Here is a 13146-nt window from a genome sequence, read left to right on the forward strand (position 1 = left end):
ATATATATATATTTATTTATATAATAAATATACATGTATATAATTGTATTATAAAAATTTAGTTTATTTTATACGCATAGTTTATTGTTGAAAATAAAATCTAGAATTTTCTAAAAATTTTATTTATAAAAAAATCATTTATTAAATACTTATTACTAATGTTTAAAAAAAATCATTAATTAGTCATTAAATCACTCATAAGTCATATATAACATAGCTTTTGACTAAACTATTTGGAAATTAAAATTGAATTTTTGTATTTCAAACAACAAAAAAAAATTTTATCACAAATTAAACAATTAGTTTCTAAATAGTTTAATAAGTTTTTTTGGCTAATAAATATTTTTTTTAAAAGTTATTTCTATTATTAAATAAACAAATTTATTATATACATATATAGATAGTTTATTTTGTATAAAATTAAATCTAGAATTTCTATAAAAAAAATTAAAATATTAAAAACTTATAACTAATATTTTCAAAAAAAAAATTCATTTACTAGTCATAAGTCATATAAAGCACACAACTTGTGACTAAACTATTTGAAAAATTTAATTAAATTTTTTTAGTTACTAATAAAAAAAATTAATATTTTATAGACCAGTAGCTCATTAGCTCTCAAACTGTTTGGTTTGATTTGATTTATTAAAAATAATAATAATTAGTTAATTTGTTTTTTAAATAAATTTATTTCTTATAAAAAACAAACTAAAAATAATATTTTTTTTTTGTGTATATTTTTTGCATTTTATGCATTATTATCATATATTATAAATTGTTAATTAATTATTTTTTTGTCGCTAAATAATTGTATAGTTAATAGTAATAATATGAATAGAGTCCACACATCGCTGATTATTAATGGAGACATTGATAACAAAGTCAAAGCGCTTATCACCTGTCCATTGGGCGATCATATTATAGTCAACGGTGCCCAGCTGTCCAAATGTTGCGGTCGAGTCATATGCGGACAATGTTACGATATAGCGGCTGCTGACGATAGGATGACCGCAAACAATGTCCAGTGCATTGTTTGTCCGATTTGTTCGTTTGAATTGTCAGATAAACCATATGTTACGGAAATGCCTCCATTTATCAAACAATTAGTTGACTATAAAATTCGTGTTAAATGTGTCTATAATGGTCGTGACTGTACACACGTGGGCTTAATCGGCGAGCATTTGAATCACATTATAAGCTGTAGTCGAAAACCAGTTAACACGTGTAACAAATGTGGCGCTGAACACGATATTGTTCAACGGCAAACAACAGCTGGCAATCCTAGTGAGGAAAATGAGGAGGAAGTGGAGGCGTACGAGCAAAACGATTGCCTAAAAAATATCACAAAACAATTGGCAACAATGGATATGACTAACAAAACAATGATTACTAGTATGAAATCAATGTATAAAAATATACGAATATTGTCCCAACATTTTGAACAATTGTATAACATATTGAATATTAGTTTGCCATCGATTAAAGATAGTCTATCCGGCATTGATATGACTAATCTGCGCACACTATCCATGAATACTACTACTAATGTTGACGAATCTAATATCATTGAATCAATTGTTGAATAATTAATTGCATTCAAAACACATAAAATCATTGAATTAATTAACTAATTATTGATATATGAAAAAAAATTGTTTTTATTAGATTTTATTATTTTTTTTAAAAAAAATTATAATACACTATAATTATATGATAATTGAATTTTAATTTACTAATTAAATTGTTTTTTCAGGTTTTTTTTATATAAAAAATACATATTAAATGTATTAGTTTTTAAATATTTAAATGAGATATATATATATATATATATATATACATATATGAGTTTATTTATGATAATAATATTTTAGTTATTAAAATTGTATCGTTTTTTCATAATTTATAAATAAATATTATTTGCAATTTTAAAAATTAAATAATTATTTTAGATATTACAATTTAAATTGTTTTTTATATAAAAAAATACATATTAAAATTAAACAATTAATTTTTAAATATTTAAATTATATATATATATATAGTATCCAATTGAATGTCCGATTAATATCCCGTACATTACGTGATAGATCGTGATGATGTAGGATTAATAAATTGATTATACTAAATTTATCATGCTGATTATTATTATTATTATTTAATTTAGTAGCACGGTACAATTGTTGATTAATTGATCGATATTTATAACGAAAATATAGGCACATTAGCGACCATATTAATACACCAAAACATGGTATACTAAATGCTACCAGGGTCCATCCCATGGTGGATAGTGTACCCAATAGGACAGTTAGCCCAGTAAAATCACCAGCTAAATAAGCTAGCATCATTAAACCCATGGTATATACATTGAATACCATGACCAATGACCAATAGGTATAGTCTAGTAGCAATCGGGTTAACCATTTGAATATCCAGGCCAATCGTGTTTGTATTACCCGATCCATGGGCAACAATCGGGCCAGTCTACCGTATTGCCATTGATCCAGATAGTCTAGTATGGGCAACTGGTGTCGGGTGTATTGATATTGGATGGTCAGATAGATTAGTAGCATAACCACTGCACAATCGGCTAACATATACGAGCCAAATGTTTCCGGCAACTATATCTGATAGAGTGGATCGCCTACTAGTTGGCGCATCCATTGATTATCTACCAGTGCTGATAGTAGATAGCGTATAATATATAGGAGTTGTATTGTATCGACTATAATTATGGATACTAGACGTCCAACTGGTATATGATTTAAATAATTATAATAATAATTATTATTATTATTATTATTGTTAAAAGTATTAGTATTGATATAATCGCTATAATTTGATATTAATATACAATATTTTATACCAAAATTAATTGTTTTTTCAATTATTTGATTCATTAATATTTAAGTTATTAATTAATTATTTTAATGTAATTATAATTATAATTTATAAATAAATAATTAAAACATATGAATTAATAAAATCATATTAAATATATTTATTTATTTATAATTATTTGGAAACTAAAAACTAGAATTTATTATTATTATTATTATTATTATTATAAAATACTTTATATAAAAAAACTTAATGTTTAATATTTTATCAAAAAATAAATATAATAAATAAAATAAATTTAGTATTATATAAATAACTTTATTGATTCAAAATAAAATTATTAGTTAATCAATAATAATAATAACGAAAGTTATCATTATTTATGTTTACAATAAAATGCAGAAAAATAATAATAATTTAATTGTAAATTTTTGAATAATTTTATTTATAATAATATTATAGAAAATATAATTGAATAACAATATATAAAATAAATTTCTAATAATATATTAGATTATAATTATATATGTATTAATGTACAATATTTTATGCAAAAAAATAATATTATTTTTATCTATTATTTTATTCATTAATAGATCATATTTTTATTTTTTTTAATAAAGTTATTGAAATAATTATTTTTAGTAAAATTTAATAATAATATATGAATTAATAAAAATCATTAAAAATGTATAATTATCTATAAATTAAACTAGAATTTATAATTGTTAAAAAACTACTATTTTATATTTTATCTAAAAAATTGTTTAATTTAATTATTCAACTTAATGATTCAAAAAAAATTAGTTAATCTATAATAATTAATTTTGTAATAATAATAATAAAAAATATAACAATTTTAATCAAAATGGCAGAAATTTATTTTTTTTTAAAAATAAAATAAATAATTTTAAATAAATCAATTTGTAAATTTTATTTAATTAATTTTGATAAAATTTATAATAAATAAACATATATTTAGATCATTATCATATCATATATAAAATTAATACATCAATTGTAAGGTAGGGTTATCGGATGGGGGAAGAGAGGCGGGGAGGGGGGAGGGGTTAATCAAACTAATCAAACATATTAATCAATAATAGAAATCCAAATTAAAGCCAACCAATAACATTGTATCCAAACTATAAAAATAAATGTTTAAATTTTTTTAAATAAAAAAAAAAGTTAATTAAAAAGCAAGATTGATAAAAAAAAAATTATATATAGTATATATATTGTATAATTTTTTTTTATACATACTGTATAATTAATTACTACTAACCCATTCACTAAATGACCCATCTCCCATCTTTCGCTATAACTTTGTTTAAACGTTTGCACTGGTAGTTAAAACGGATGCACCGGAACCGGTACCGTCATCATCATCATCATCATCGGTAGTGACAACCAAATTGAGCAAACTTTACCGACAAAACTATTGAATCTAAACCGCGAATATGTGAGCCGAGCTCAGGTATGTTAGTCATCAAGATGTTCATCAGTTTTTCAATATGACTGACTGACAATAGTGTTGACGCCTTTAGTGAGTCTGATTTGATTATCAAAAAAGTTTGTCTATCTTTTTATTAATCAATTTCAGACAACTGTGCCCATCACTGAAACTACCGGCTCCAGTATTGCCATTGATTTTGGCCGAACATTCACGACATTCATAAAGTGGTCGTTGTTGTTGTTGTTGCTGCTGCTGTATAGCCGGCGGACAGTTGTCTGTGAAATGTTTAGCCAAATCTTTTACTTGAATCACTTGATTACAGGTGCTGTTTGAGCACCGAATCATGAGTTCATCTATTATTGCCTGCAGTCCGGGCATTACTGTCCAACCGTAATCAGTAGCCTTACAGATGGGACAGTTAGTTCCAGAGGCCAGTGTCCAACAGGCAAAACAAATACGTAATCCACAGCAAGTGGACAGTTTGGAGGCGCCGACAAGCATATGGCTATCATTGGCACCACATTTAACCAAACATTTTATCTGACTGTCCACCTCATCGCCGATTAACTGATCAATAAGTATGGGTGCAAACATTATAGCTAAAAATTAAAAAAAATTATTATTATATTATAGACAACAACATAAAATATGTTTTTATATATTACTTATTATAACTATTCTATTGATTTAATTTACAAAATTTATAATAAATTTTATATTAGTAACAAAAAAAAAACTGAAAGAAACCAAAAAAAATAAATAATTTAATGAAACAAAATTGGTTTCAATATCAAGCCTTTAAATAGTTTTTTTTTTTTTTTGAATTATATATATATATTATTTTGCAAATTGTTTAGTAAATTCTAGAAACTATTATTAAAATTTAGTGATTTTATGTGGAAAATAATTATTTATTAACAATTTTTTTTATCAACTATTAGTTTATATATATATATAGTATTTTATATTAACTTAATTAAAATTATGAGTCAAATTTGATTTTCATATACAGTATATATATAGTGAAAATAAACAAAAAATATATTAATAATTAAAATAAAATTTTTATATAGTATTCATTATTCAATAAAATTGTAAATTAATCATTATATTAGTCAACAACAGAAAAAATAATTTCAATATTGAGTTTTGTTTTTTTAAACAAAAAAAAATAAAATAAAATATATTCACAGTTTAGTTGTCAATAAATTACTAATATATTATACCCTGAATACAGTTATTATTTTAAGACTAATATTTTACTCATTATATTACTATATAAAAAAATAATAATAAATTTTTAATAAATATATAATTTTTGCTTTATAATTGATAAATAATTTTTTTTTAAAAAACATTTAACTTATATATTGTTTAAGTTATGTTAATTCATAATAAAAATAATAATATTAAAAAATATATTTATTTAATTAAATTATTTTTTAATTTTTACTATTTAAGATTTACTGTTGAATACTAATATTTTTTTAGATATTTTAATTTATTATACTCTATATATATATATATATATATATATACAGAATATATAAGGTTTATAAACATATTTACGGCAATCGATGATTATTTGTTGTATTAGTTGCTGTTTTCGGTAATTGTTGACCACTGTTAGCATATTAGTGATGGCCAGCGGTGGCCGTCGTAACTGTTGGACAGTTAGCGGCCGTCTATCCAATGGACATCTACTAGAAGGTTGTCTACCATTACCACCAGCACCTGTATTGCCTGTAAGCCATCGGTGAATACATGGACGACAATACAGTCGACGGCAACACTTGGTTACTACCGGTTCGCTAATGTTGACCACTTCCAGACATATACCGCACATGAGTTCACTGGATAACTGGTCAACGATTTGTTTGGTTGTTATCGCTGTCACTGTAGACAGTGGTATAGGTATAGGTATAGGTAGTAGTGGTGGTGATAATGGTGTAGACATTGTAAAAGTTATAAACTAATCGATAATAATAATTAATTTAATTAATTTAATATATAAATTATTATTTTCTTAACTAATTTACTAATTTTTTAATAATAATAATCTAGTATTATTTGAATTAATTATTTAGTTGAAAAAATTTATTTTATTTTTTTAAAAATATATTTAAACAAATACTTGCTATTTATATACTGTATTATTAAATATATTGTATATATAATGTTAATCACTTAAATTGTTGTTGTTTTTATAATTTTGTTTATTAGATTTTAATTTATAATAAATATTAAGATTACAACTACAAAAAGATTAGTAGATATTTATTATTGAAAATTATAATACTTTATATATTAATATATATATATTAATAGCAGAACAGATTATTTATTTAAAGTATATAAGTAAACAGGTATCTAAATAATAGATATATATTAATATATATTTGATTATAAGTTTATATATATATGAAATATATATACAATATATATTTAAATATATCATATAATTAATGTATAAATTAATTAATATAAACAAAAGCTAATAATAACTTTTAAAATCATAATTTTTATTTTAATTTATTTAATTAGTATTTCCTAAATATATTTACTGTAAATATAAATATATATAATAATTATAAATTATTGATTATTAATAAAATTAATTAATAATAATTTATTTTGAAAAAACAAATACAATATATTTTTTATAAAAATATATTAACAAAAATAAATAAATTTTGATAAATTAACAAATTTATAATTAATATATATATATATATATTTATATTAAAATTAAAAAATAAATAACATTTTTTGTTTTTGATTAAATTAATTAAAATTTATTTAGCCTTATATATCAAAATATTATCAATTAAATTAAGCCATATGGTAGTAATTAGGGGGGTGGGGCCGGGGGGTAAAATGTGGGCCATTAGATGTCCACACATTTTAATATTTAACCATAAAATCCATAACCATATCCACTAAAACATAATTAATAAAAATATAATAATAATAAAAAAATTTAGCTAGCTAATAAAATTTTTATTTGTAGTATTTATATAATATTTATAATACTAACCGGCCATAGCCTAGACCATAGCCTCCACCATAACCGCCACCATATCCTCCATAACCGCCATAACCACCGTAACCGCCATACCTTTATTTTTACCCAAAAAAAAAATAAAATAATTTTTACATAAAATTAAATTACAAATAATTTTTTTTAAAATTGTTAATCAAAATTTTAAAAAATAATTAGTTAGTTTAAGTATATATATATATATTAATAGATTTAAAAATTTATTATTTTTTTATTAATTTTTATATTAAATTACTTAATAAATCCAGCGTTTGCTGATTGTATGGTCAATAGTATGGCCACTATAAGTGTGGCAACAATCAATGTAATCAAACGATACATTATTATTATTATTAATATTAGTTAATAACAGTAATAATTAAATTTAATAATTAATTAAACAATTTTGTTTGTGTTATTGAAAATTAATTTCTAGTGGTTTATATAGTTAATTGAAAATAGGATCTATTTTTTTTTGTTTTGTTTGTTTTTTTAAATTTTTTTTAGTATTAATTGTATTTTTAATTATAATTGTTATTATTATTATTATTATTATTATTATTATTATTATTATTATTATTATTGTTATTATTAATAATAAATAATATCCTTATTGAAAATGTTATAAACAATTATTTTTTCTATTTTTTATTTTACTTTTTATTTTATTTAGATTTTAATTTGTTATAATTAATATTAAATTAGTTTATTAATAATAAAAAAAAATATTTTTTACTTATAAAATCATTATTTTTATATATATATATATATATATTAACAGTAAAAACTATTTTATCAATTAAATGCAACAAAAAATAAATAAATAAGTTTTCATAAAATATCAAATATAAATTTTAGATTGAATTTTCAGATATTAATAAATAATTTATTTTATATATATTTAAATCAATTGTAACAAACTATTTTAATAATACTAAAAATAAATAATTAATAAGTTTTAAATTATTTATTTAAAAGATATATTTTTATTAGTAAATAGTTATTTTTCCAGGATTTATATAAATAGTATTTATATTAATATTGTTGTTGTTATTGATTTTAAGGAAAACTAATATTTTAATAATAATAAAAACAATGTTAATATAATATAAAGTTATAAATAATTGCTCATTAAATATAAATAATAATTTTAATTTATACAAATATATTATAATTTTATTTATCAGATAATTAGCAAATATGTCTAAAATTAATATTATTTTTTGATATGTGTGTGGATTGACTTAAACTAAGTTTATATTGAAAAATAAAACTATTTATATTTGCATTAATAATATATTGATTTGAAAATAATTGTTTTTATTTACTATTTATATACTTATAAAATATTTATTAATCAATTAATTTTTAATAATTAATAAATATTAAATATTAAATTTAAACAGTATATAAACTTTTTCATATAAATCCTACAAATAAACAATTAAAATATTTTATTTAATAATATTAACAACAAAAAAATTATATATTTTAATTTAAATAATTAGAAACATATGATAATTTATTTTAACATTTTATATATTAGACATTAAATATATTATATAATACTATAATAAAAATAACTATAATAAACACAAATTTATTTACTTTTAATAAATTAAAATTGAATTTATATTTTTTCATATTATATAAAATTAGTTATTTATTTATTTATTATTATTACTTTATTTGTTTAAATTATTCAAAAAATAGTTATACAGTTAATCAATGATTGACTTAAAAATATAACAATAATAATAATAATATTTAAAAAAAATTATAAATAGATAATAAAATTTTTAATAATTTTATTATTATTAAAAATTAATTTTTTAGCGGATCCCAAAATTACCACCATCCTTTTTTATAAATTGGTTGCTTATAAATAGTATGATAGACGGGAACTTTTTTGATGCTATTTTAATTAATTTTATTTTTTTAATAAACAAAAATTATATAAATATTTTTTTTATATTAAAAATAAATGTTGAAATTTAAATAATATTTTTTTTAAATAATTATCAATATATATATATATATATATATATATATTAGTATATATATATAAACTTACATGACCACTTTTTTGACGGGTACTACCGGGTAATAATGTTTTTGCGGATAATAATTACCGTAATAACCGCCAGCACTAGTTTCGGTGGCAAACATAAAAATTACCATGATCATTAGCATAATCATCAACATTATTGTAGATTGTTTAGAAAACATTATTATTTAATTATTTATTTTGTTGTTTATTATAAAAATAAGTTTTATTTAAATTTTTTTTTAAAAGCAATTATAATATGTTTAATAATGATATCTTGATATTTATACTAAAAATTTTTACCGGATATTAATTAGTAATATTATTATTAGTTTTTTTTAATTTTGTCACTTTAAGTTTAATTTATAGATAATTTTATTTTTCTCAATACAAACAAACATTTATTATTACATGTTTAAATATTTTATTTTTTTAAAAAAAATTAGTTTGCAATTAGTTATTATAAATTTTATTTAAGTTTCTATATTTTAATAATAATAAACTAAAATTAAATAAGTGAATAATTTTTTGAAAATATTTTTTTTATAATAATAAATAATTTAGTGTTTTATTTTAAGCTATTTTATTATTAATTATTTTTTTTGAAATAATTAATTAATTAGGCATATTTTTATCAATAACAAAATTATATATATATATATATATATGATCCAGGTCTAACCAACCATAATAGCCAATGGGGGTGGGGTGGGGGTGCCAACAATAGCATTTACCATTTACGATAGATTGGATAAAATGTTTTGTATTTATAAACTGGATAGACAGGGTAGATTCTATAATAGAAAATTAATTAATTAATTAAAAAATTAATTATTAGAAAAAAAATTATATAAATATAATGTAATTTTTTTTGATTATTATTTTATTTTTTAAAAATATATATATATATAATTACGTACACTTTGTGTCGAAAAAATCCAGCCTCGCATCCATGATGGGACAGTATGGCTAAAACTACCAGTGCCAATACATTAAGCAATAGTGTAATTAATTTGTTTGACATTGTTGTTGTTGTGATTTTAATTTTTAACAAAAAAAATTTAAAAAAAATTATTATTGTCTAGATTACTCACTTAGTCTAAAAACTAACTAATAAAAAATTATTTTTTTTTAGTTTTTTTATATAGAAATTGTTTCAAGGAAATTTTTGTCAAATTATTGACATAAAAAAAATTATATCAGATTAAATAAAAAAAACTTAAATCCTGTAAATTTTTTTTTAATATAAGTTTTATTATATAATAGATTTTTACCCCTTTTTTCAACAACAACAACAATTTCCACTAATTTTGTTATAATATTATTATTATTATTAATTATAATGTATTATATAAATGTAGTTTACGTGAGAGTATGTGTGTGTATGTGTGTGTATGTGTGTGTATGTGTGTGTATGTGTGTGTATGTGTGTGTATGTGTGTGTATGTGTGTGTGTATGTGTGTGTGTATGTGTGTGTATGTGTGTGTGTATGTGTGTGTATGTGTGTGTATGTGTGTGTATGTGTGTGTATGTGTGTGTATGTGTGTGTATGTGTATGTATGTGTGTGTATGTGTGTGTATGTGTGTATGTGTGTGTGTATGTGTGTGTGTGTATGTGTGTGTGTGTATGTGTGTGTGTGTGTGTGTGTGTGTATGTGTGTGTGTATGTGTGTGTATGTGTGTGTATGTGTGTGTATGTGTGTGTATGTGTGTGTATGTGTGTGTATGTGTGTGTATGTGTGTGTATGTGTGTGTATGTGTGTGTATGTGTGTGTATGTGTGTGTATGTGTTTGTGTATGTGTGTGTATGTTTGTGTATGTGTGTGTGTATGTGTGTGTATGTTTGTGTATGTTAATGTATGTGTGTATATATGTGTGAGTGTTTTAAATATTGATAAATATACATCCTTACAAAAATTTATTTTAAGGATTTCCTAAAAATACAAAACTTTATTATTATTTTTTTTTAAAAAAAAGATTAATACTATTTAACTCTTAAATAACTTTGTAATTCATTAGAATGACATAACATTTATACATATTTTAACTTATAATAAATTAACTGTTAAAATGTTAGCAATTTTTTTTAAATATATATTTTTATATTTAATTTAATATTATTTAATATTATTAAATTTTAGTTGAATTTAAAGCTAAATTAAACTAATTTATTTAATTGTTTTACAATAAAAAAACTGTATTTAAATGGTATTCAAAAATTTAATAGACAAACGTTATTTATGAACATCGATTATGATACACAAAAACAAACAAGTGACAAACCCAAAATATATATATATACAGGTTTACTTAGTTATATAAAACAATTATTTTTAATCATAAATAAATAAATTAAAATAATACAAAAATAATTTTCATAATAATTAAAACTAATTATAATAAATACTTTATTTTTTTATCAACTAGCTTCATATTATAATTTTTAACTTATTATTTTATTTTATTTTTGAACATGTATACTATAACGAGTGTGTTTGTATTTTTTATTTATTTAATATTTTGGTACAAACACATTTTGAAAACATATGATTAATAAAAAAAATTATTAAAAATAATATCAATATTTTAAAAAATAAAACAATTATCAATTTTTATAAACTAGCTAATTTTATTTAAAAACAATCATATATATATAAGCATATCATTTTTAAAAAAATAAATTTAAATWTTTTTAGRTAATTTTATCAATTATAAAAAAATTAAAATATATGTGTTACTAGTCGCTATTATTTATTTTTGTTAAAAATTATTATTATTATTTAWTTAATTAATTAACTATGTAAATAATTATCTATCACAAATTATCTTGGTAAGTTTTATGATATCAATTTACTTTAAAAAATTTTTAACTAATTTTTTTATATTATATWATTAATRAAATAACTAAAATTATATATTTTTTTAAAAAAWTTATTAAATAAATATMTATATATTATTTATATGTATTTATAATATCATTGCATAAATAATTGGTTTTAAAAAACATTTATTATTATTATTATTATATTAAACTTAAAATAACAATAAAAAAATAAATCTTAAAATATATTATATATTTTTTATATAAAAAATTTTTAWATATTTTTTTGACAAATAGTTTAGTTGTTTATTATTATTATTAGTTATTTATTTTTTATGTCTTAACCCTAATTCACATATATTTATATATAAAATATTTTAATATAGATTTGAGACCCGAAAACATACATAAATTTTTTTAACAAAATATTTTATATATATTTTTAACGCATTTTTTTGTTGTTGGCTTTAATCCAAACCAACTAATAATAAATRGTTTAATAAAATTAGCATTTGATTCACCCGTTTGTCGGAAAAATATATTTTTTGTTTTTTTTTAAATTTTAACTTAAAATAAATATATATTTTTCKGAATTAAAACCGAGAAAAAAATTTACACAAAAAAATATTTTGTTTTTTTTGTCGTTTACATTATTCAAGTGATAATTAAATATATTATTTACACACATATTAAGTATTATAAATGATATAATTGTTGTAAAATAAATGATAATTACTTTTATATATATATATAATGAGATATTTAGAGATTTTAATTCATAAAAATAATTTAATAGTAGTTTAAGTAAATAATAATAATAATATAATGTTTAACTAAATTTTTTTTGTTTAATAAATTTTTACTGTATTTTTTAGGATTTTTTAATAATTACATCMMATTAATAATTATTTGGCCAATGATTTACTACAATCAATAACTA

The 13146-nt window shown here is 19.6% G+C and overlaps 1 long non-coding RNA gene across 1 annotated transcript; it reads right to left on the reverse strand.

Annotated features, from left to right (window-relative positions):
• Positions 1–7070: 7070 nt before the first annotated feature.
• On the reverse strand, positions 7071–7656 carry LOC128965155 (uncharacterized). The gene is made up of 3 exons (XR_008484683.1): positions 7594–7656; positions 7335–7415; positions 7071–7236 (listed from the first exon to the last, which is right to left on the reverse strand). It is a non-coding gene; the product is annotated as an uncharacterized LOC128965155 (long non-coding RNA).
• Positions 7657–13146: the final 5490 nt, after the last annotated feature.

Source organism: Oppia nitens, unplaced genomic scaffold (genome assembly GCF_028296485.1).
Source record: "Oppia nitens isolate AA-2021 unplaced genomic scaffold, nextdenovo-longstitch-racon4-pilon3 scaffold16_pilon_pilon_pilon, whole genome shotgun sequence".
NCBI lineage: Eukaryota > Metazoa > Arthropoda > Arachnida > Sarcoptiformes > Oppiidae > Oppia > Oppia nitens.